We start from the raw sequence: 27,894 nt of genomic DNA, 5'->3' as shown, positions 1-27,894 counted from the left end.
AGGCTCTGATTATTTGTTGCCCATCTTCTTTTAATTTCTTTGACTTGGGTTATTTAAGAAGAGACTTGATGTATCATATGAAAGTGAGATATGTATAGTCTAATACTTAGCCCGCCCCCGCCCCCCCCCCCCCCCCCCCCCCCCAAAAAAAATAAAATAGAAAATAAAAAATGCTATTCTCTAATGTCTTAGGGTCAAACGAGTATACCCTCCCTAGGATGCCATCTTAGGGCCACAGGTAGGGTTATATATAAAATAAAATAAAAACAAAGAAAAAAAAAAAAAAAAGAGAAGAAAAGAAGAAAGACAACTAGACACGTGCAATTAAAAATGGTCTTTGTTTAGATTCCTTAAAAAAAGAAAAAAAGAAAAAGGCCTTTGCTTTACATTTGACTCTTTTTATTTTCCCAATTTTAATTATATTATAGGATTCAAATAAAACCAATTATTCCATGATGATATTATGATGGTACAGCTATTATGATGAATGTTTAAACATTCATCCACAAATTTATGCAGTCATTTTTTTCAAGATGATTGTTGTTGGCTTTTGTTATGTGACATGTTGGGACAAAACATCTTAAAGAAACTCTAATTAAAGAGTTAATATAATGATTTAAAAATCGGACAAAACAAAGAATTGGAAGATATAATACTGTAAGTGCGCAATTTGTACCCGGACCCAACCGCGTGATGGGTTCAGGCTCAAAAAGCCTTATATAATCAATTTTTTAGAGTGTGAGTTTGAAACTTAAGTTTTATGAATATTGGACAACAGATAGGTGGGCTAAATTGCCACTATCTACACAATCAATGGATAAAAATAACAGAAATTCTCCTTGGACATAAGTCGAGGATGACTTGTATTGTCTTTCCTTCTTCAAACAATAGGTTAAAATTGAAGATCATGTGTACAATGCTTTCTTTCTCTTTTTTTTTTTCCGATCCCCTGCTCTAATTTCTTTTTTGTTCTTTTATATCACTCTTCTTCTTCCCTTCATCTTCCACGTGTAGCACAAATTACCCTATTAGATACTTGTCCCATCTGCCACCCTCTTGAAGTCTTCAAACAATAGTTGTAAAGCTGGTCACTACCGTTCAGAGGTCATTTTCCTATTAATGCAGCTAGAGAGGTAGGTGCAGAGCCTTTAATGCGGTGGTAGTAGCTTTCTTCAAAATATTTCCTATCCATTCTTCCTCTCTACTCCCTTGTAGAACACATCACCATACTTTAGACCTACTAGAATCTCCTTCTGAACATCTTAGCATATCTCTCAATCTTTACCTGACCTAGCCGAGGAGATGTCCCTCCTCGGACAAGTCCCTTTAATCTTTTTACCAACAACCCACTTGTGGGCTTTAAGGCTTTGCTCAGAAAAAACTAATACCCTGAACTCGGCCCAAGGCCCAAGAGCATATTTTAAACAATCTGACCCCACAAATACTATTTAGTTTTATGATTGAACTGATGATGTTATAAATAATACAATAAATTTATAAAAATATAATAAATTTATCATATATTAAATATTAACTAAAAATATATATATGTAATTTAAACAAATTTCAAGTCAATCACAACTTTTATAATATAACTTCTTAATTATAAACATCTTCAAACAACGACTATGAATGAAAAAAATAGGGTAAAATACAAAACTAACCCTCTAAGTTTCTTCAGAATTCATTTCAGTCCTCTAACTTTCAAGTTTATTCAATTAAGGCTTTTTTATCAATTTTGGTTATATGTTGTGGTTAATTTTTTAATTTTATAAATTTTTCTTCAAATTTTTTAAATTAAAAAAATTCAATTAATGATTGAAAAATATTTTCCAGATTTTTTTATTTAACTACATCAATAATGTTTTAAAAAAAAATTACTTACTTGACAAAAAAAATAATAAATAATACAAATTTTAAACATATAAAATTCTCAAACTTGGACGCCTTCATTTGCTCGAAGAAATCAGTAAAAGATTGTGCACATAACAAAAACCTTCAAGTGGACTCTACGTATTTAACTAAAAAGAAGTAGGTGATAACTTATTTTTGATGGTCTTTGAGGAGGAAGCTGACATGAACAACATTCTCCATAAGCCAAATTTTACTATTAGATTACATGTTTTATATATTCTTAACATGCATGTCAAATTTTTTTATGAATCAGATGTTATTGTTATTTGATTCATAAACTCATGTTTCATACATAATTTTAAAACACAAAAACTTAAAGTTTAAATTTTTTTATAAATGAGATAATTAATGATTTCAGATTTGAATTTTTGTAAGCGTGAATAGTATAAAAAGAAAATGTAAATCAATAATGAATTTGTCCAAATTCTTATTTACCATTGGTTAAAGTTGACTTGAACTCAACCAAAATATTAAAATTACATAAATTGACATGTAGACATGCTAAAATTTGTATTTATCTAATTGAACTTACTGTGAAGTAACATGTGTCTACTTTTAAGTTTTAACCACGTGTTACCCTCTCAACAAGTCCTATGATTAATATTACTAATTCAGTACACCTAAATATTCGACTTGTCTTATGTTAGTTTTGTAGTAATTATCTTCTCTCTCTCTTTTATTTATTTAAAGATAGCAATTATCTATTTCAGGTTGTCCATTTCAAAGTAGTTGCAAGTTGCAAGTTGCAAGTTACAAGTGACTACGAGGCTAATAATAAGATATCCCATGCTAGCTAGCTATAGGCTGTTTGACATAGACCCCTTTGATCGCAATTTAATTAACAATTTGAAATTTTGAATACATACAAATCATTGATTTGTACTATCATTGCAAACAAAAACTATTCTGGTAAGTTTGGAATTGTATAGCTTGTAACTTAATAGCCATTTCTTGATAAATTTTTAAAGAATTGTATCCAAATTTTGTCCATATCCATTAGCCTCCCATTGACAAGTGAAATTGTCAAAAGGTTGGCTTGATTTTTCTCAAGCATTATTTGCATGTATTGTCAAGTGTTAACAAACGCTGGATCTTGTATCATCCTATGTGGACCAGTTGGCTTGAAATATCAACCCTAAAAATTAAATGCATGCATGGTTGCCGAAGTTGTTGACTTCCTTGCTGCACGGCTTTCTTGCATATGCTTGCCTACACACAACCTTGTATATGTAAGAAGCTTGTTATTCAGAGAAGTGTGGAAGAGAGACCAAGAGTATGTCACAAATTGGTGATAACTCTCTCTGATGTGGTAATATTTGAGATTTTGCGGCAAATTAGAAGAATCATAGCAATTTCTTTTTTCTTTGTTATTTGTGAAAGAGAGCCTTTTTTTTTAATATTGAAATTTGGGTTTTGTGAGAGTTCCTATACACTTTTTTTGTATCTTCATATTTATTAATGAAATTTTTTATGCTCGTGATCTTTCTAAAATCTATAATACTTTCACAATCAATGTTGTGTTGAAGTGCTATCTAAAAGTATTTTTTCACAAGAATTTGATAATAGAGTTTTTGCTTTTACAACAAGAAAATCCCAAAAAAATTACCAATGAGGTAGAAAATCAATCAAATTTTAAGCAAACTCACATTAATTAAGGTTGAATAAATGGCATCAAAAGATTAATGAAATTTTACACTCTGTTTGTTCATTTTTCCTTATAAATATTTTACAAATTATCGTGTGGGCTGGATTGATATGGTGCACGTGCTCAACAATTATATGTTTTTTGTTGCTTATTTTCAAATTTAGTCCCATCTAGCCACTTGGTTCAAGCGTCTACTTTGCCAAGTGCTTGCAGATCGTTAAGAAAATTGCCGATTACGTTTATTAACTTAACATAGACCGGTCAAATACTCTATTAAAAATAAATTAATAATAATAATAGTCATGATAATGTTGAGAATTAAACTGGTCAATTATGTGAAACAATTAAAAATCCAATAAAGAAAGAATGAAAAAAATAAAATAAAAGAGTTCAATTGCTCATGCGTCATGCCTATAACATATATATACGAGTCGGAATACGTGGCATCATGTGATGTGAATTTAAGCAAATTTGTAAGGGAAAAAAAGGTGAATATAATAACAATTTAAAGCTATCTTCAAGAATCTAAACCTTGACCAAGGAAACATTATCATATCACTTCATTTTCAAAATAGAGAAGTCAACGGTCATACTTTTTATACTTCAATATATTGTACTGTTCGTGTTATATGTTCTCTATTGTGATCTGTTAGCCTGGTAGGATACGTGTAACTCTTGCATATTTTCCACCGAGATGGATAATGGTACCACTATAAGACAAAGTTACTGCTAGTATGGTGAAAATAGTGAAGGTGTAGAATCTCATACAAAAGAAAGAGAGAGACTACTGAATAAAAAATTGGAATTCATCAACTTAATTACAGGACGTTACAATTTAAGAAGTATGGGCACGGATACGAGTACGGGTACATACATGATGACGAGTAATTATGAAAAATTATAACACAAAATGGCTAGTACGACACCGGTATGACATAAGTACAACATAAATACGACATAACATCCTAAATAAAATGCCCTTACTTTCTACGTTACAATATATACGCTCTAAGACCTATCCAATATATATATATAGACACACACACTCTCTCTCTAAGAGTACTGTAAGATCAAAATATCTCAAGCCTGTTAGCTAAAATATCCGAGTTTGTTATGCTAATCAATAACTGACTTATACATGCGTTGATTGATGAGTAACTAACTTTCCTTAACAAAACGGCAACATTTCAATACTCTGTAATCAGAGTTGCATTGTTTATCCAAAACGACAACTTCTTATTTAATGAGAAACGGTGTTTTTCTTCTTTAACTTAGACACGCGTTTCACCAAAGGCTTGGACGACATCGTTTTGGATCTCACCATAAGAACGGTGTCCTCGTCTTCAACAGATGATGATTTGCTACAATTCCCTCTCATATCATATCATCACCAATTGCCTCTAGTGAATACACTAATCCCTATGTTGAATTCAGATTAGCAAATTTAGATGTTACCTGAATAATTTTTTCACTTTCTAGTTATGTTTTGTGTTAAATGGAAGAACCTAAGGCATGTTTTGTGTTATTTTTATAGTTTCTTCACCTTCTTTTAGTAGAGAGGTGGAGGACAAAAATTATATAAAAAATTGAAGGCTATAAGGTAGTTTATGTTCCGGGATGTAATGTTCAAGTTTTAAATTTCACAATGTGATAAATCCTAAACAAAATGTAGTAATCAGGTTCATTTTAATTCTGGTATTCTCATTCAAATGATCCAAGGAAATCAAAGGCTTATGTGGTAATGTTGTTCTAGTAACGTTGTTTAAGTGTTATTAAAATATGTGTAGGTGAAAAAATATTGTGAAAATACATGTTGTACTTGTTGTTTAAACAAAGAAAGCCGTTGTTTAAACAATGCAATCAAACAAGCCCCAAATATATACCACACATATGAACGATTATGCCACCATCAATATCTCAACATACACAAAATCTATACATATATACAACATAAATCTACCGAGTCCAGAAAAGACTAATTAGCATTAACAAAATGGGGAGACAACTTGATCAGTAGAAGAGTTTAAACATATACACAATTATTGGAAGCTCTATACCATATATTGTATTAGATGAGCAGTTCTAGACCATACTGTCTAATGTAAAATTTATAATCATCAAGAAGGAACAATTTGCGAAAGTAACCGTTTAGCTTCATCCAAGAGCAAATAATGGTCCACAAGTTCGCTATGGGTTTAGTGAATGAGTGTGCTTTCCGCAGAGCAATGTCTCATTCCTAACCAAATCCCATTCAAAGTATTATCTTGGAATTAAAACCACAAAGCTCATAGTTTCTTATAATTAAGAAAGCACATTACCTGTCACATAAGCTGGTGGTGGCTTAGTTGCTTTTATATATAAATTTATTACCGAGAGTCAAGATTAGTGGAATAGAGATCATGGGCAGATGTAGAAGAAGAACCAATCCATGTTGGATTTGCTGACTGAACGAGGCTCTGACCTTCAACTGAGTTTAGTTGTGGGCTCCGACCAAATTGGTCTCTCAAGGCTTCAAACCTCCATTCATCGCCGTAAATACTTGGATCCCTGGCCACTTCATCAACAACTGTCTGGCCTTCAAGCATGCTCACTACGGCAATCATGGTGGGCCTAAGGGCTGGTGATGGATTAGTGCATAATAAAGCTACTTTGATCATTCTAAGTTCCTCTTCCTTACTGAACTCAGATCCCAATTCTGGATCTACCAACTCCATCAAATCCCCTTTCTTTTGTAAAACGGTTGCCTGCAGTGACAAAAGAATAGAGTTAGGAAGTGATGAAAAAAAATCAACAACAACAACAACAAACAAAACTGATTTAATTTGTTCTCCAAGTAAGAAAACAATAGAATACCCATTTAAATGATGAAAAAAGAAGAAGAAAAGTGTACCTACAAACTGGTTATTGGCAATGGCTAGAAAACTCCTGTATCTTTTTTAATATAAATTTTAATAAATCCATTATTAGATTACATTTTTTTTATTGTTATATCCTTCATGTTTGCAAAATTTTAAAAAGATAAAAAAATTAATAACTTTATCATCAATTAAATATTTAAATTTCAAGTTTTTGCAGTCTTAATTTATGCATTAAAAAGTTTATGGATAGAATAGTAAATAACATTCGATTTAAACAAAATATAGCATTCATGTTAAAAATATAAAGAATATGTAATCCAACATTAGATTTTCAAAATATGTAGTGGGAGTTTGTAGCCATTACTTACAAACTTTGTCCGAAAAAATTAACAATGAGTAATTTAATTAAAAGAATTTCTTTTTAATTAAAATATAATGCAATTGATAACAACATTATTTTTGTAACTTAATCCCTTTCATTTATTTGCCAAATAAAAATTTGAAAATATTTAAAGCGAAGTGGAGATTTGGGAGGTTTAAACGCATGTGTCGTGGAATAAACATGGACTAAAAGACATTAAAATTAGCATATCATAGCACATCGGACTAAAAGACATTAAAGAGCATAAGACATTCAAGAACCCAAAATTGTTTCCTGAAAAAAGAGAAACGAGTAACTCCTAAAAAAACCAAAACTGATGAAAAAAAAAATGGCAACTAAAAAAGAGAAAACAAAACTGACGAGAAAAATTAAAAGAAACAAATGGCACCAAAAAAATAAAAAAGAAACACTGTCAACGTGCGTGTGGGCATTTGAGTCCAATATTCTGCACCTCATTTTCAATATGATTTACTTCCCATTTTGGGAAAATTGAGTTCTGGGCAAAGCCTAGAGAGAATACGGTTGGCCTCACAATTTTTCTCTTCCTCCTCCCCTTCCAACCAAACACCCTTTCCATCCATTTTCTCTCTTATTTTCCACTCTTCTTTTTCTATCATCTCCAAAATCATTCTTTCCAAACATACCTTAAGTGTGTATTTAGGTCTTGATTAGAAGCCAATTTATTGCTTTTTTTTTCTCTATTATTTGTGAATCTCACGTAAATTTCCTGCTTAATTCATTCAACTTTTACTTTTTATCTACAATTTTCAGCAAATATTTTTTTTAGCAAAATATTAGATAAAGCTATTCTCAAAGGGACACTAAAACAAATATCACCCACATGCTAACCTTCTCCTTGTAGCCAAACAATCCATCATAGACAAGATCCAACAGTTGCTAGTCTCCATCGCTCGACCGTCATGTTCATTCATGCCACCACTTTGATATTGTATATTTATGAACATGCATATAGGTTGTAATGTATGAGTACTGATGTTGAAAGTTAAAAAAAAAAAAAAAAAAAAAGAAAAAGATAAAAACAAGGAATAAAATAAGAACATTGTATTTTAGTGGCTTACTTGAGTGAGGTCAAAAGTAGTCAAAGTTCCGTTTGAGAAACCGATGCAAAATAACACAAGTAGAGCTCACTTGAGTGGGATACAAATCGAGATATATATATAGATTTTATGCAGAGTACATGATCTCTTACCATGTGACGTCCTAATATTTCATTTAGCATTTTTAATCTCTTTTCATTAAGTATTTTTTTACTATTATTCAAAAAATCGTATTAACTTTTTTTTTTTACTGTTATTTAAAAGATGAGTTGTAGTTCAAAATTAAATTAAAATCAGTCCAAATCTTATGAAAAGCCCAAGCCGATTTATTACTTTACATATTATGACCCAGACATGACCCTTCCACATAATTTTGTTCCCACGTTCTCCAAAATATGGGCTAGCATCATAAATTAAGACACACATTTTGAAAGACTCTCTCTACAATCTTCTTGATAAGACTCTTAAGTGCCACATCAATTTGCTCTTTCCACTTTCTATCGTGATATTGTACACTTTAATTAGCCAAAATAATTAAATAATTATGAATTCATTTAGGTTAAGTACATATATTCATATTCTTAATCATGTATATTCATAATAATTTTGGTTCTTTTTATTTCCTTCCTCTTAATGATATGTATAATATAATTAAACATAAGATGAGTGTTATAGGGCCAAAAAGAATAGTTAGAAATTATTTCGAAATAAAAGTATAAAGTATTTGCGCATTGTGCGGGACATCGACTAGTAAAAACAAGAGATTAGAGGTAGAAGCTCACTCAATGGTCACTTGAGCGAGACACTAAAGCCCACTCAAGCGAGGTCAATCTCACTCAAGTAAGACATTAGCAGAAATTATTTTTTGCAAAATTTTGCTGAAAATATCATCGAAAATGAACATTTTAAATTCCTAATAGCTAGTAACAGCCAAGACAACATTTTAGAAGGCTTTAAAAGACTTGTATGCCTTTTGAAGTGCAACTCTTCGTAGTGTATAAGATTATAAATAGTGTTCCATATTCATGAAATTAGATAATGATGATAGATTTTGATAGTATGATATACCGTTGAAGAGATGTAGAATCCAAATTTAGTTTTATCTCAGGTGATTATCCTAGAGCACTATAGCAAACTCAATTGAGTGGGCGCAAATATTATCTTAAAGAAGGCAAATTCATTTGTGCCTCTAAGCCAACTATATTTTATGTTTTCCATTGTTTCCCCCCAAAATTCTCAACATTCAATGCCTCTATACATGGAATTTGAGGTTTGAGTAAATAAATTTTTCCCAAGATTTATTGAATCCTGAGATTTTTTTTCTCCTTGAAAATGGAGCTTAATTTTTTTAGCAAGTAATTTTGTCTAGATAGAAAATCAATAATTTTGAAAAGTAAAGGGTATAGCTTTTTTGAAATTAGCATAAAAAGCATGGGCCGTACCACACACATGTAGATGCCTAAGTGCCTAACACATAAAATCCAATCAAGTACTTTCGTCAATAAATATTATTGTGATAGTATTTTATGTACTTGTTATAGTGCAGAGGTTTCGTAGCTGCCATATTCTGGTCTACTTTCGGCCATTCAGGGCAGGAACTTAATACTACAGACTTATGTGATCAGCATCTATTCACATTACCTCATAATCAAGATCTGCAGAGGTGACAAAACAAATATAGACTCGAAAAGGAAGTATAGAGGGGGCAAAAGCAAGGAAGGTAGCTCACATTGTTCCAGCAATTCTTGTGCTAATGTGTGTGTTCTCTTCTTCATCTAGCTTGGCCAAACCAAAGTCGGAGATCTTAGGGTTGAGGTCTTGGTCAAACACATTAGTGGTTTTGATGTCTCTATGAACAATTTTTAGTGTTGATTCCTCATGCAAGAAAACCAGACCTCTTGCTATGCCAACACATATTTTTTGCCTTGTAGGCCTGTCCAACTTTAATCGGCCATTTGCAGAACCTGAAATTGATGTTTAGAACCCGTTTAATGAAATTCAACATCAGTGTTTGACTGTTTGTCCTCATTCTTCTTTATTAATATAAATTAGTAAGTTACTCGTGCAATGCACGGATAATGTCGTAATATTTTATGTAAAATAGTTTTGAAGAATGTTATATATGTATTATATCATAATTGTTATAGAACTTTATTAGAAATGAGTTCATTATAAAAAGTAACAATTATAAATTGCACACACATATCCAATATAATTATCCAATTGAAGTAATGAGAAATAAAAAAAATAAAAACTTTGGAGGAATATTATAGAATAAAAGTTGATATAAAATGTCTTTTTCTTTCTCCTTAATTATAAAATAAAATACATATCTCAAATACCCACAATCAATCATATCATTTACAAAACTCATAAATCCACAATGTTCAACCTTGACATCAAAATTGTAATTATCATTGTTATTCAATATAAAATGCAAACCCCCCTTCCTTAGTAGTAGCCAACTCATATGGGTTTAGATTAAATGAGACAACAATGTTAGAGCTAGGTAGGTGTCATTGAAAGATTGAAGGTAAATGACATCATTTTTTGTTTGTGTGTATTTGATATGGGATGGCATAAAGGGCTATGGGTAGGTATATATAAAGGGATAGAGATGTAAGATGTGAAAATAATGAATTAAAATGCAAAGAGTTTTGTGTGGATGTGTGAGCAATGAAAAATCTTGAAACATTAAACCAAATAATACAAAGAATATTTATTTGTTAATTAGAAAAGTATTAAAACATTGAACCAGATGATACAAAAAATATTTTTTTGTTAATTAGAAAAGTCATGAAACATTGAATCAAATGAAACAAAAAGTCAATATTTAATTTGTTCCTATCTCTAATGTGGCACTTAATAATATTTCAATTCTCTTTGCATAGAATGTGTCACTTGATAGAACCTCTCTCTCTCTCTCTCTACATATATATATATACACACACACACACACATTGATGCATGGTAAGGTATAAAAATACTAGCTTACCATTATTAAACAAAGCATGTGCAAGGCTATGCTCATATACCAACAATAATTGTTTTCCTTCAATACAACATCCATACAATCTAACAAGATTTGGATGTTGTAAACCAGATATCATGCCTATTTCGTTCACAAATTCACGGCTTCCTTGCTTTGATTTTGATGAAAGTTACTTAACATCAAGAATATAAAACAATACATTTTTAGGTATGTTCATCATGAATTTCTCCAAATGTCTACAAGGAGAAGAAAAAAAAGATGCAGAAAAAATCATTCTAGAATTGTGAAAGAGTTGTCAGATACCTTGTAAACGGATCCAAAACCACCTTCCCCCATCTTGTTTGCAGCATTGAAGTTATTGGTAGCAGCTTTTATTTGTCTATATGTAAAAAAACCAGTTTGCAGATATAATCCTTTTAACTCTGTCAAAGGCATCAGGCTAAGATATCAGACTGCATCTTACAATATAAAAAGACCAATTTATAACAAAATATTTTCATGCCTCTTGACCAGTTAAATGGCTCTTAAAAGGAAAAGAAAATTAAATTCCTTTAGAAGGCACTATGTTGTAGTGGATCACACAGAAGCTAAAAGAAACAAAAGAAAAATATATGAACAAATTCTGAAAATCACAAGTTGTTAAACTTTGTCTTTTTCTTCATTGTTACTTCTGCACAGAATTTACAAGAAGTTTATTGATATTAAATAATAATAAAAACTATAAGAAAAGGTGAGATATTCTGTTAGTTTAGAATAGAGTGAGATGTGCTTAACACATTCAAGATCATTTTTGCAACAAATATAAGAATACTAAACAGACAAACCAAATTTCATTCAACTTTTGAGGACATATCAAAAGTGAGTTCATTCAAAATTGATAAGGGTAATTATAGGTTTATATTGTACTAGGCTAACCAAATGTGTACAACATTGTACACATTTGTTTAGTCTACAATGTAAACTAAGGATTTTACAATTGATAATCTGTTCTCTCTGAGAAACTTGATTTATGTAAAGCTTTAGATATTTGCTCAACTACAGTGAGCTTGAGCCAACCATCATTTTAAAAATCACTTTATGCATAATTTTTTAAAGCAATGATATTTTAATTTTTTTGTATGATCCCATGGGGTCATTTATCATCAAAATTGGAACTAAATAACTCTAATCATCATGCATCATCTCAAGATAAGTTCATATGCTCTTCAGTCCTGCAATCAGGCAGTGGCTTTTGAAGGGTTACTTTGGAATGCTGATGATCCATGGAAAGAAAAAGAAAAATAAATTTTTTGTATACATTGTTCCAACTCTGCCATAGTTGGAGAAAATGATTACTGTCCTTTCTAATTTCCTCATCAGGATTTGCATAGATTACCATTTTCCCTTGATATCCTCCCTCCCAAGTAGCCTTTCCACCAAAGAATACCCAAAATCATAAAAATGAGGAGTAGCACCAAAACTATAGCTCCAACCACAATGGATATCTTCATTTTGTTATCCTCATAGTCAGGGAGAATGAAATCTGCAGAAAAGAAAAGCTAAGAACAGTGATTATAAGATTGCATTCAGAAATATATTTAGCACCATACATAGAATCCAAAGCTAGATGGCAACAGATGGTTTAAAGACACAAATTCGCTGGGCATGGCTATGAAATGAAGATGATGACAAAGTTTTGGTTGTCTTCCATCTAAATGCACTTTAACCTGGTTTTGAGTCTTTCATTTTAAATGCACATAACTATGGTGTTCTACTTCCACTAATTTCTATGTTTCTATTTATTATCAATTTATTCTGAGTGTGGAAGAAGTTGGACAACAGGATTCTCTCCAGTACAGTTACCTGATTCCACAGAGATAGCTGATATGAGAGGACCATATATTCCCATGTTTGGGATAACTCTTGTCCCTTTCCCGGCCCAGCAAAAGCGAATCATCAAAATTTTATTTGTAACATTTGCTGTATGTTCCACAACAACTGCTTTATCAACCCCTTGAGCAGAATTTTCAATATCAAAATCTTCCCATACCAATTTTTCCTGCAGCAAATTAATTCAATCAACTCCTCTACTATAATATAAAGAAAAGTTCATACCCAGTGCACAAAGCCCCAAATTTTACAGTGTTGGGAGAGGTCATGGTAGAAATTCTTACCCCTAATTTATTGGAGAAGTTGATTCTCAAAACTCCTCCACTATAATATACAGATAAAAATAAATTTGATATAATTCCTGTTAAAAATAAATTTGACAGAATACCTGGACATAAATATCAAATATCTGCCTTCCAAGACTGTAAAAAGATCTATTGCCTCTGAATACTATCTCTGCAAAGTGAAGTTTCACTTTATAAGTTCCATTTGCTAAGCAGTGGGCATAATATGTGAATGAAAGAGGAGATTGGCGTGCATTTGTGTATAGTTCGGACTCGTTCATTGTGAGTATGGATACATTATTTGATATGTAGCCATTTTCGAGAGTGTTATAATCCCAAAAACTTCCAGTGCTACTAAAACCCCAATTCTCCCTCTCGTGATAAAATTTCGCTGGACCAGCTCTGTCTTCATTGTCTTCATATTGTATGTTTCCAACGGTGGTTGCTTTCCCTCCACAATTTATATGCAATGAATATTGATCTATGTAGAAGCAGCCATATTATTGACAATCAAATATTAGCAACTGTGATAGAACAACAATGAAATCTCCATTGTATTCTTAATTAATTTATGTTGTTGTCTTGTACAGGAAAATATTTAATTTAATTTGAATAGATATATAATTACCTTTTGAACATGGAGTGCTTAGGCACTCGCGAAGTATTCTTAATCAATGAAGTAGATAAAGAGTGTCAGCTATCCAAAATAAACCTGAAAAAGGACTAAAAACAATATTATTGGTTGTTAATATAAGTTTACAAGTTTGAAGCTTACAAGTTGTCCCTTCCAGAAGAGCTTTGGAACAAATTTCTGAAGCAATGGAAAAAATAATAAGTTTCAGATAATTGTAAAGGTTATGAAGAGAGCAAAGTGAATAAAGCTCCAATAGGTAGAGACCTACAGAGTATCACGACAAGGCTGGGCAGGGCCCTCTAAAAATTTATTGTAAGAAAGATCTGTTTTGCTGCAAAAAAAAGCATAATTGTTATATTAGAACTCACTATGACTCCAAACAAGAACAAAAGGGAACTTTTTGGAGTATTTTGCTAAAATTGCTAATACTTTAAAAGATTCAAAATGGAAAGAAAATTCATAAAGTAAATCATTTCAATAATTCAGAAACAGCATCACAGGAAATATGGCCTTTTGAAGTTTGAAATAACTGTTAGTCAATGCTATCATTCTCAGCCTTCTTCATGAAATTGGCTACAACATGAAAGCTTTTGGCTAATGTGTACAGAAAGTAGTAGTGTGATCATCAATATGATTGATGGCATGTAACGTGTAGTGTAATATTCTTCCAAATTGTGCAATTCCTAAACTATATAACTGGATTGTCAATGATAATCCAACATCAATTCGGGCTCATACCAACAAGCTTCTCCAGTTAGCTCAAATATTAGCTGTCAGTATAATTTTCACAGATATTAGACAACGAACTTGATAATGGAAGCAAATTTTTTCATGAATTGCTATTTTATAGAGCCACATGGAGCAAGATCCAAAACAAAGCTAGCATGTGCTTTTTTAAGTTAAGATACTCATCCAGGGAGAGAGAAATCTCCAACTGATCTCTAAATAGGCCATAAGATGAAGCATCGTCTAAATTGATGTATACAATTCATGTTAATAACTCAACAAGTTCCACCAAATCAGAGTCAGCCATATTTATCATGAATCGAATAAATGTGCAGATGATCTCTCAAGAAGGGGTTGTGCTCAACAAGAAGACTTTGTAATTTTAGAAGAACCCCCTTCTGTTGATCTCTCTGATTTTTTGAGCTTTGACGCTTCTGGTTTATGCTCTTATAGGCTTTCAGCAGCTATGCCATCTATTTTGGCTAGCTAGCTTCGTTATGTATCTTCCCTCTAACAAAAAAAAAAAAAAAAAAACCCTTAAAGATGTGCTTATCAGTCCATGCAAAATTGAAGTAGAATTTAGGATGAAAACCCTCACTATGTATTGTCTCTGTTCTTGATCCAGTCGGGAATAGGCCCCATGAGCAAGTTGCTTGCCAGATACCTATTTAGTTAAAAAACACAACACCACCGGTTAAACACATGATAGTATGACTACATTAAAGGTCCTACTTTATTTTCTCTTGTAACAACCCAGTTATTTAAGGTCCTTTTAGGTTTATTCTGAAAGACAAAGCAGATGGAGAGGGTTCTAGTGTTAAGTGTATACAGAGTGAAGTTCATTGCAGATTCACCCGTAGATGTTGGCCAAAATCCAAACCTGGTTACATATCATTGGTGCTTTAGCTGCCTAATTATTTATTTGAATATACTCTACAATTGAACCATGTTAAAGGTTTGGTCGTGAAGATTACAAGTATTTCAATTGTTTTAGACCACCAAAATCTGGAACCTTTCCATCCAATCTGTTGAAGCTGAGATCTCTGCAAATATAACAATACAGATGTCATGATAACAGAAAAGAAGGTTTATAACTGTACCGCCTAATATTGAAAAATAACTTATGAGACACAAGAATTCCACTACTAAAAAGCATGCAAGTCAAAAATAAAAACATAGTAAATTTGTAACAACTAACAAGTAACAACTAATTGATAGAGAAACTCCAAAAATGTTTATCTAATCAGTAGTGATATTATGCTTTTAGATACCACATCTCTGTTTCAAATAGTACCCATTTTAGCTTAAGTTTCTACTCTAAATTAAAAAGAAAAAAAAAATTATTGAAATGATTATGCGCAATAAGTTCTAGAAAATAGAAGTATTATCGAAAATTGAAATCTGTAAACTTCTATATATTGACAACTAGTTATACTACAAAAGAAATAGAACTTTTTATTTTGGATAAATCAAAAGATTTGAACTTTCATATGCATGTATTTATAATAAATAATATGGGGATAATTGACCGTGTTCTCTCCAATCATATGTGGGCTGCAGCCTGCAGTTCACTCCTTTTCCAATAAAAGAGGCTAAAAAAAGAAGAAGATAAATGATACGAGAACTACAAGATTTGAAGTTCTGTCATGTTTGATATATATGTAGGAATTGGTCCAGAGATATTAGAGCTCCTGAACATCCTGAAATATAAATAAACTTCAGGTAAGAAAAACTGCTATAAATTCTGTATCATTTCCATTCTAGCTTTTTACAACAAAAAATTTACTTACAATCTTTTCAGCACTGTCATGCTACTTAAGTTCAGAAATTTTGAACCCTCTCCAACTAAGTCACTGATCCTTCTACATAGAGTTGCACCATCAATTCAATAGATGTTAGTTCTTCAGCATTAAATTTCTTAAATTTAAAAAAATACAATTATATCTCTGAGATTATGCAACTCAAGAATTGTTAACTTAGAAGGCAGTAGTACTCACACCGCGGTTAAATTACTCAAGATAGAAATGCTAGAAGGAATGGGCCCCTCAAAACCACTAGCTTGAATCTCTCTGTTAAAAACACAATTCAAATGGATCTTTATCACACCTGAAACCTTTACCTGAGAGAGATTTAGATTTTTTTTTTTTTTTAAGTAGGAAAAAGGCACGTACAATATTGTAAGTTGTCTCCAACTTCGAAAAAAGTCAGGCATTCTTCCAGTGAAGTTGTTACTACTAATTCTACTGATATGTCCCAAAATAGAAACAGTATTGAACAAAATACAAACCTGAAGATTATTTTTCACAGGAAAAATCTAAAAATAGAGTAAATACTACCAGCTATAGAAACGGTTACAAGTAATTCCACTTACAGTTCTGATAATTTGGTCAGATTAGTAAGAGAAACGGGCAACTCTCCTGTTAGATAGTTAGCACTAAGAATGCTGCAGTCACCGGAAGGAAAGTTCAGACCATTGCATGTGATAAGGGATGAAGCAAATCAAGGAGAATAAAGAAATTAATGAATGATCAAATCTGATTCAAAAAATTAAATAATAGAAAACAAAGAAATACTCACAGCTTCTCCAAGTTAACCAAATTTCCAAGCTCATGAGGAACAGTTCCAGAATACAGATTGCTAGATAGGCTCCTGAATATGAATAATGTCGTTAAATATTTTAGAGCCGGTTAGACCAAATGAAAGCATGTTCTAGTTCAACTGTCTATATGATAGGTGAGTGAGAGAAAAATACAAAAAGAGCATTCAGATATGTAAGTTTGGTCATGCTTTTCAAGAAGCTTGGGATTGGTCCTGATACTTTGTTCGCACCGATGTCTCTACAGAAAATACACTTGATCAAAAATAAGAACGAACATTTATTGGCTAACCTTGGATATGAACTGAAGGAGTCACTTACAAATATTCCAAGTTCGAGAAGCCCATTCGTGGGGTATATTACCACTAAGGTAGTTACGAATGAATATACTACAATTAATGAAGAGGAAATCGCACAATTAGATGCTTAAATCATTTTTCAAGTCCAAAGTAGTAAAACAAATAATGTTTAGGCCTCTTACACCGTTTTCAGGTAGGGTAGCTTCACCAGAGATGGTGGAAGCACACCGGCTAGATCCTGTCCCTTAAGAAATCTGCGTAACAAGGTCAATTTTTCAACTCACGAATCACGATTATGATTTCTGTTAACATGTATAGTAGACTACATTTTTACTTGTATTGCACTTCTATGCCTCATATATAAAGGCACACATGTATATTCTTTAGTTGAGAAATACAATACAATTATTCAGTATTTTTAACATGGTATTAGAGCCACCTTCCTATGGCCATGGTTTTCTATTCTTACAGTGTATTAAGAGCATTCTTTGTCTTCCTCAGTGTTTTTTCACTGCCTTCATCTTCTTTAGTTTTCCACTGCTACCGTCAAAATTCTTCGGTATAGTCATGTCATCGTTAGAAGTTGCATCAACACTGCAAGCCATTGCCTTCCTCAAACCACCGTCACAAAGCCAAATTTCATTCAAGGGATTTTCTCAACCTAATCAAATCTCAAGATTTCATCAAGTTTCCATCTTGAGTTTGAGATGAAGTGTTAGAGATATATTAGCCCATTAGCATAAACCCAAGCCTAATTCTACTTTGTGTGCAAGCCAAGTCTCTTACTTGTACTAGAAGTCTATTAGTCTACTATATATACATATGTTATGGTTCATTGTAACACAAGATTTGTATTACACTCTAATATATTATTAATGTAGCCATTTAGGGTTTCCTCTGTGGATGTAGGCTATTAGGTTGAACCACATAATCCTCGCGTGTTATTGTGTTCTATACTTTATGCTTTTTCTTCCGCATCCATAATAGCATATTCAATATGGTGTATCAATGCTAATATTACATGGTATCAGAGCCAAGAAAACAACAAAGCCTTGACCTAGGCTCAAGTTTGTTATGCTCATGTGGCTGAAGAAGAACGAAATAAGTAGAACCGAAGGAGCGAAGGTGGTGATAGTTTGGAGGTGACCCTCTTGTAGCTGCTCCTGATCCTTCTGTAGCTACTCCTGATTCTCCTGTAGACTTCTTTGTCCAACTACCAGATATCCTTGATACCTTTCCTAGTTCCCCCTTTAATGAACAAGTGGAAGATAAATAGGTCGAAGACGAACTACCCAACCTTGAGCTTGGGTCTCCTGCTCCTGCTCTGCCTGAAGATCTTGCACAAGACGTTCCACCTCGTCACTCAACTCGGGTAAGATCCATTCCTGCACTATCATTGTTACACTGCCCTTGCTACACTGCACAAGCCTCACACCTATCGTGAGGCTTCCATTGATCCTTTATGGCAGATTGCAATGAAAGATGAACTTGATGCATTATCTAAAAATCATACTTGGGACTTGGTCACTCTCCCCCCTGGGAAATCTGTGGTTGGTTGTAAGTGAATCTACAAGATTAAGACTCACTCTGATGAGTCCATCAAGCGCTACAAAGCTCGTCTTGTTACCAAAGATTTTACACAAGAGTATAGGATTGATTATAAAGAGACCTTTGCTCCGGTTGCTCGTATCTCATCTGTCCGTGCCCTCTTAGCTGTTGCTGCTGCCAGTAAATGGGACCTTTTTCAGATGGATGTCAAAAATGCATTCCTTAATGGGGATTTAGGTGAAGAAGTTTATATGCAACGTCCTCCTAGTCTCTCTGTTGAATCAAACAATGTTTGTCACCTTTGATGTGCCCTTTATGGCCTTAAACAAGCTCCACGAGCTTGGTTTGCCAAATTCAATTTTATCATCTTTTGCTTGGGTTACATGGTCAGTCATTATGATTCTGCCTTATTTCTTCGTCGCACTGACAAATGCACTATTTTACTTTTCCTATATGTGGATGATATGATCATGACTGGTGATGACCTCAATGGCATTCAAGAACTCAAGGATTTTCTCGTCAATAGTTTGAGATGAAAGATCTTGGACATCTCAGCTACTTCTTGGGTCTTGAAATCACTCATTCTACAGATGGACTTTACATTATTCAAGCCAAGTATGCCTCTAAACTCTTGTCTCAAGCTGGACTCACTGATAGCAAGACTGTTGACACTCCAGTTGAGCTTAATGTGTATCTGACTCCCTCAAGGAGGAAACCATTGTCTAATCCCTCTCTTTACAGACGCTTAGTTGGCAGCTTGGTTTATCTCACTGTTACTCGTCTAGACATTTCCTATGCTGTTCACCAGGTGAGCCAGTATCCATCTGCTCTACGATCGATTCACTATACTGCTGTTCTGTACATTCTTCGGTACCTAAAGGGCCCTCTCTTCCATGGTCTTTTCTACTCTACTCAGTATCCTCTTATTCTCCATGCATTTTCTAATGCTAATTGGGTAGGAGATCCCACTGATCGCAGATCCACCACTAGTTATTGCTTTCTTCTTGGTTCTTCTTTGATTTCTTGGCAAAGTAAGAAACAAACTCATGTGACCTGCTCAAGTACTGAAGCAGATTGTGCCCTTGCTAATACCATATCTGATCTCCTTTGGCTACGATGGCTTCTCAAAGATTTAGATGTGTCTACATCCTCTGCTACTCCTCTTTATTATGACAATAAGAGTACCATTCATATTGCTCACAATAATGTCTTCTATGAACGGACCAAACACATCGAGATCGATTGTCATTTTATCCATTATCATCTTGTCCATGGTGCTCTTAAGCTAATCTTAGTCTCCTCTACAGATCAACTTGCAGATATCTTCACCAAGTCACATTCTAAGAGACGCCTTCGTACTTTGGTTGATAACCTCAAGTTTGTCTCACATCCACCTTGAGTTTGAGGGGGACTGTTAACATGTATAGTGTTGTGGGCTTTAGGCCTAACTGATTACTTGTAAAGTACACATTTTTGTACTACACTTTTACTTGTACTGCACTCCTATGTCTCATATATAAAGGCACACATGTATATTCTTTAGTTGAAAAATACAATACAATTATTCAGTATTTCTAATAATTTCAGTTGCTTTTTGAGGTGCACGTAAAACTGTATTAAATAGTTTTCGTGCAACAAGTTTAACCCTTATTATTACATGCATGTACTCTCTCTCATTACTCAGAGTTGCAACAAATTTTTTCAAATGAAGTCTACTAGAACACCTAAGTCATCTCCACTTATGTTTGTAATTGTATGCCTCAAGAAACAATAAAAAAGGTCTAGAACTCAACCATGATGAGCATATAAAAAAGCTCACAAAGAGAAATGAAAGTTGTACGTACAATTTGACGACATGGCATACACCATAAGGGTAGGAGCAATCGCAGGTGATAGAATTGTTGTATAACGGCATCAAATTCGATTGTGGTGTTACTCAGCTTGAGTCATTCTCGCATGGGTCCTCATGGAAATTCTAGTCATTCCTTTTCAATTGTTCACCTATTTCACGAAGGGCTTTCACTGCATAATTTTCATAATAATAAATCAAACTTCAGACCATAATAATAAATCAAACTTCAATTGTTCACCCTACAATTTTGCAAAAATAACAAATTAAACATTAAAGTTTGAGAAATAACAAATTGAACCCTGCAAATAAAATCCTAAACTGTTTTTTTTTTAAAAAGCAACAAATTAAGCTTGGGTTTAAAATTGAGTATGGGTTAATGGTTTAATTTGTGACATTTTGAAATATCATGTTTTAATTTTACTTTTAAAATTATGAAGTTTAATTGATTACTTTTAAAACTTTAAGGTTTAATTTGTTACACCTCCTAAAATATTTTTCTTTTTTGATCCTTCCCAAGCAATTACTCGAGGAGGGAAATATGATATTTGAAGTGTAGATACTAAGGGCTCGTTTGGTATAAAAATAACTAAGTTTTCAAAACTCATAACTCAAATTCAAAACTAATAACTCTTAACTCAAACCTCATATTCACTCAAAAACTGCAAAACACTTGTTTGATTTATAAACCCAGTCACATATCTCATTCTAATAACTCAACTTTCTGCCAAAGCTGTGGACCCCACCCACTGAAAAATCAGTTCTCAGTTTTGAAAGTACTCAAATGTTGTTTTCGAATTCTATCACTCAAACTCAAACTTTTGAGTTTTGAGTGATGGAAGCAAGTACTCAAAACCAAGCCAAACACAAGATTTTTTGTGGGACCTACACATTTTGGAAACTTAGTGATGAAAACTGAGTGATATCACTCAAAATCAGTGTAATCCAAACAGGCTCTAAAGCATTACATATTGTTTATTGTCAAGAGACTTGTAGTTTAAAGAAAACATCTACTGTTCAAAATACTCCACCCCAACCATCAAACTAAATTAAAAAAAATTAATTAATTTTAAAAATAAAAACCACCACCACCAACAACCACTGGTCTATCTTTTTTGCAAACTTTATAACTAGACTATTATTTCAAAATTGACACGTTGATTTGGATTTGCTATGCCACAAATGCGTGCCATTCAATTATGGATCGGGCTTTTGCAGTGGGCCTACTAGTCTTCGTTTATAGGGCCTACTTTAGGAGTACCTAAAAATTACTCTAAATCATTTTTTTTGAATTTATCACTTCTTAATTACGTTGGTGATATGGAAAAATTTAAACTATTAGGGTCATATTTTCTATGTATTGGAATATTCTTTGACAAAATGCACTTTACTTGTAATTTGGTAGATCTAAGTTGGGTTTAATGTATCAAGAAATATGTGAAGTTTACTTTACAAGTGGTATCTTTAAAGTCATAAATATTGAACTAAGAAACAAGTAAAGAAAAACTGATTTAGTGAAACACGACACTAGTCTCAACACTAGCATCTATCGAGACTTAATAAAGAATTCTTGACACATGCATAAACTATCGAGATCTACGATTACAAAATTCTCAGATCTAAATCTCAGCCCATGAAGACTTGGATTGCTAGGGTTTTGTTCTCTAAACCCCTAAACCATATAAAAGGCTTATTTTAAATGTTTGGGTCATATTTTCTATGTTATTAGCTAATCTTTTAACAAAACGCACTTACTTGTAATTGGATAGATTTAAGTTGGTTTTAATATATCAAGAAATATGTTGTTCAAACATAACAAATGGTATCATTAAAGACATGAAGTTTGATTCAAGAAACAAGTGAAAATAAGTTGTTTCATTAAAACTCGACACAAGCTCGACACTAGTTGCTATCAAGGATTAATGAAGAAGTTCGACACAAACTCGATCTATTGAGATTTACGATTTCAAATATCTCAGATCTAAAATTTGGCCCATGATGACTTGCATGATTAGGGTCTCTCTATACAACCCTAGTCATATATAAGGCTTATTTTGAAAAGCATCTGTTGACACTCTATTTTGCAACCCACATTTAACTTCACATGGAGGGTAAAAGGGTAATTTCACCTTGAAAATAGACATCTAAATTCTGGCCATTAGATCCTTAATCTCATTCATCAAAATGATCTTGATGTTGTAACAATCAAATTGACTGGTCATAAGCCCTAATAGGACCATCAGATTAAAAGTTATCATCAAATTAAGTTTTAATGACCGAGATACGCTATCGCATATTGAGTCCGATTATATGTGATTATAAACAATTTATTTTAATTGGTTATAATTATATTCAATTTGAGATTAATGACGTGTCATAATTTGATTGGTTAGGACTACATCTTATGGTAAGGTTGCACACACTTAACTAATTAGATAGTCAAACATTAATTATTCAATAAGTAATTTGTGTAATTCTCTTTTTAATTATGGTAAATTTGGAACTAAAGTCTGAAATGAAAGTGATTGGAGCCTATTAATGTTAATTGGAAACTAATTTGAGACCTATTAATGTTATTTATATTGAAATTATTTTCTAACAAATGACTTCTGCTTAACATTTCATTGATATCTCTCAGAATGTTTTGAATCTGTGAGTGAGATTAATATTTCTAGAAACTAGACATCCGAGGCTTCAATTTGAGCACAAAAACAAGACAATTTTGATCCAAATTGAGTAAAATATGATTTTTTGAATTTGGCTCTGCAAGCTATCACAATAGCTACCGTAAAAATTGAATTTTGCTTGCTCATCATTCCCATCAATCTCTACATTTAATGCACCAGCTTTCCCCAAATTTGAAATAGGGTCTAGGTTTATGGTTCTTTTTTAATCCTTTGTCAACCCCCATTAAATGACATTCCATTCATATTTTTTTTCCACTATAACTATATAAACTCCCCTCTCCTCTATTCTAAGACACGGAAACACCCTCTCTTCTCTTCTCTTGAGTTCTAATGAAGTTCAGTAGTCTTGTCATATCTTGATCTTCTTGAGACTCAAGGTATTGAGTGAGACTCACTCTCCTTCTCCTAGTTCTTCTTTCTACTTTACCCTTAGGACCTCCACCAAAAGCCTCATCCTCCACCGTGTGGATGTTGCATGCAAGTATAATCACTTTTCCTAACTTGTTTTGTATGTTGCTATGATGAGAATTTAAGATTCAAGCATGCTAGTGACTATTTAAATTCCTTAAATATGTTTGAATGTTCTTAAATTTTCATATGCGTTCTTCACATGTTCTTGGTTGCTCATCACATGTTCATGCATAAACTAGCTTTGATCTTAAATCCATGTCAAAAAAATGAAAAAACATGTTTGTTTCATAATTCTCTCAAATACTTGAATCTAGGATATCACCATCCACACGCATTCTCTAGAATTTTATTTTCAAGTCAAATGCAATGTGCATACATATTAAAATTCAACATGCAATTGAGTGAGTTGGATGATATGATATGAATGTTGACCACCATAGTCTAGAAGATCAATTTCATCGGGTATGGTGGGTGTCTAATACCTTCCCATCTTGTAACATATCCTCTGAGCTTAGATCAAGGGTTAGTAGATCAAATGCTTATCCACGCAATTTTCAATTTTTAGATTATAACTAGGAAACAAAGCTATGTATTTTATTTTAGATCATATCTAGGACCAAAGTCATGTAATTTCCTATGATCAATGTACATTCATTCTCAAATTAATAAAATGAGAAATTTTTCAATTTTGGTTTTCTTATTTTGGCCCAACACCAAAAACGGACCAGGGGCACGGTCTCTCACAGCATCAAGTATAGAAACAGAGACCTAAAACTCATATACTCTATGTGAAGCTACTGCGTTTGTACGCCTTAGGGCTTTGTAACCAAGTGCTTCCTGATCTTCATCGTCTATGAAGCAAAGAACTATACAGCCAACAACAATCAATCAAGTTGCTGGAGTTAGTCACATACTAGGATCCATGCAAAGGAGTTAGTCACAGATCGAAGATTTGTGCAAAGCGAAGAAGTCTACTACAAGGTCAAGTTCAATTGAGTTTTGAAGTGAAGGTTCAACTGTAGGTTGGTATTTTGGGATAGGTCAAGGTAGTGGTAAGATTCCTCATACTTGTATCCACTTGATTATTGATTAGTGGATTCTTTGGAGTGGTGACCTGAAATTCACTTGGTGGAGTTTTTGTCTTGTGAGAGGTTTTCCTCATTCGTCAACAAATAACCATATCATTTAATTTCCACTGCGTATTAGTTTATTTGGTGATTTGTTGTGATTTTCATGTAATTTGACCTAATTAATCAACTTGGTTAATTGAATGAATTAACTGGGATCAATCTATTTTAACCCAACATTAAAGTCATCAAATACATAGAGACTCAATTAGGAAGCCATTGATAGCTTTGAAAGGGACAAGTGGATGGAAGTTATGGTGGATGAGATGGAATCCTTGAATAAGAACAAGACTTGGGAGTTGTCAGAACTTCCAAAGGGAAAGAAACGTATAGGTTACAAGTGGGTGTCTAGAGAGAAGGATGATATGTTAATTGTGCTAAAAGAAACTGTGAGGTTGATAGGCAGAACTCTGTGTTGCGCAAAGAGTTTGACATGAAACTTGAAGATATGTCAAAGGTCTCAAATGCAAGTGCTATTGGGTGTTTGATGTATGCAATTGTTTGCACTATGCTGAATTTGGCTTATGCAGTGAGTACTATCAGAAGGTACACATGGCAAACCCTTGTAAAAAGCACTAGAATTCAGTGAAGTGGATATTCAAATACTTGAAAGGTACTCCAAAACATGGGATCTTGTTTGTGAGGCAACATGGTGATAATTCAGTGGTAGGGTATGTGGATGTAGATAATGCAAGCAATGTGGATGATAGTAAGTTGACTACAAGTTATATTTTCACATTGTCGGGATTGCCTATCTATTGGAGATCCACTTTACAATCTGTAATAGTCATGTCTACTACTAAAGTTGAATACATGGCTACAGGTGAAGCTGCAAAGGAAGCACTGTGGTTGAAGGGGCTAGTTGAAGATCTTGGTTTGAACCAAAGTGGAGTTCAGTTTCATTGTGGCAGTCAAAGTGTAATTTACTTGACAAAACATTAGGTTTATCCTGTTATGAGATTCCACAAGATATAAGAATTGATTGCTACATAAGATATTTTTCTTGAGAATATTTACACTTTGGAGAATGCAGTGATGTGTTCACAGAGCCATTTCCAACAGATAAGTTCAAGCACCACTTGGACATGGTCAGTGTTTGTAGCTAGTGATAGCCCTAAGGAGCTATAATGGTGGCGATGGAGGCATTAGTTCGTGAGACTTAATCAATTCAAACTAAGGTGGAGATTTGTTGAGTTGGTGACTTGTTTGGTCAATTGATGTTTGACCCAATACTAGTTAAACAAGGATAGCGATATAACCGTGCATAACAAAGTATAGAAGTCCTACTTGGTTTAGGACTTGTAATAGTAGCCGACTCTAGCATATTATATATATGTTGTTCTAGCATATTATACTGTACAAGGCTAGTGCAAATACAATAGGGTGTTTTATTCTTTGTGAAAGAGCCAATGGTGTATTTGGGGTTTGGGTCTTGTGAGAGTGTCTATTTTCACAACACTATATATTATATTATATTAAGCACTTGTGTTACAATGAACCTAACGTGGGGTTTATATTTAGCACTTGAGCCATAATATGTCTAACAAAGTTCTTCTCGGAACCATCATTGAGTAAGGCAAGTGATTCTGGTAAGATTAGGGTTTCAAATTGGAAGTTGATGATGCCAAAAATTGTCAGTAAACCACACGATCCTTACGTGCCCTCAACAAGAACCTGCACAAGACAAAAGTTGAAGACCTTAAGGCTTCGTTTGGGAGTTCATAAGGGAATGGAATGGAATGATCATAAGGAATGGAATGGAATGGAGTGGATTTAAGTAAGGGAAAGGAATGGAAAAGAATGGAATGGAATGAAATTAAGTAACCTTGATTGGACGTTTTAAAATAAAGGAATGAAAATGAATGGAATGTAAGTAATCTTGTTTGGGAGTAACATGGAGGGAATGGAATGAAATCATTTTATGACAATATTACTATTAGACCCCTATTTTAAAATAAAGAGTTGAATATATAGGGGTATTTTTGGAGTTTTAGTAAAAAATTCATTAAATCTAATTCCATTCCCTCCCATTTCTCCCAATTTTCGGGGGGAATGAAAATTTGAGGTTTTAAGGGAATAGAGAGGAATGAGTGTTCCCTCCTACCCATTCTGTTCCCTCCCACTTAAACTCCCAAACAAGGGAATGGAATTTCCATTCCCTCCATTAAAACTCCCAAACAAGGGAAGAGAAGAATATTCTAAAATTATTCTTTTTATTCCTTTCCATTCCATTCCATTCCCTCATCCTAAATGAGGCCTAAGAGGAGTACCGGTGCGGTACCGGCCAAAAATCCTCCAACGGTTAAGTTAGAGAAATTTCTTGTTCTATAACTCTAGAGTACTAGAGTTAGGGTAAATTATGCGCACCTTGATTTGTGAGGGTTTTGGGGTATTTATAGTAGTGTAGGGTTGATATCCGTGCCTTGGCCAATAAGTTCTTTCCTTCTAGGAGAGAACCTCTTGGATTTTCGTTTCTCCTAGAGTTCTTTCCTTATTGGAGTCTTCTTGATTAGGGTTAAGCGTGTAGCGCAAAATGTCTCCTTATACACGGATGCGTGGAGATCAAGTAAGGCCATGTTAGATCCGACGGAGGTTTGCTTACCCTCTTCAGCTTGTCTTTGTCAGCTTCTGGCGTTGTCACCAAGGTAGAGTCGTCAGCCTTGGTATGAAGCTATAGACTCTATGATGTCGTCATTTGTCATAAGCAATGCCGATAAGATTATTGTGTCTGTCACCTTTTCCTTCGTCATGGTTTAATTACAAAATTATTCTTATCAGCTCCTCCCTACTCCATAGCCTCGTCAACTTTAGCTGACGGGCTATGGAGTTAACATCTTTGAAAGATCATTTATGCATGATGCCTCGAGCTGCCTTTATTAAATGCTTAAGTACATGGCGCGAGTTGATTGGTTCTGCTTCTGGCCGAGCGTGTTGCTTTGTCTTTTGTGCATTCTTTGCCTATATATATTTCAACTCCTCCTTCATTTCCAAAATTTTATCCTTCGCTGATCTTGA

The 27,894-nt window shown here is 33.4% G+C and overlaps 1 pseudogene; it reads right to left on the bottom strand.

Annotated features, from left to right (window-relative positions):
• Window positions 1–5,516: 5,516 nt before the first annotated feature.
• The window catches only part of LOC142636670 (putative leucine-rich repeat receptor-like serine/threonine-protein kinase At3g14840), a 38,998-nt pseudogene continuing 16,620 nt past the window's right edge, over window positions 5,517–27,894 (bottom strand).

Source organism: Castanea sativa, chromosome 5 (genome assembly GCF_040712315.1).
Source record: "Castanea sativa cultivar Marrone di Chiusa Pesio chromosome 5, ASM4071231v1".
NCBI classification, from domain to species: domain Eukaryota; kingdom Viridiplantae; phylum Streptophyta; class Magnoliopsida; order Fagales; family Fagaceae; genus Castanea; species Castanea sativa.
Note: the sequence above shows the minus strand (reverse complement) of the source record. Positions and strands in the feature narration are given on the sequence as shown.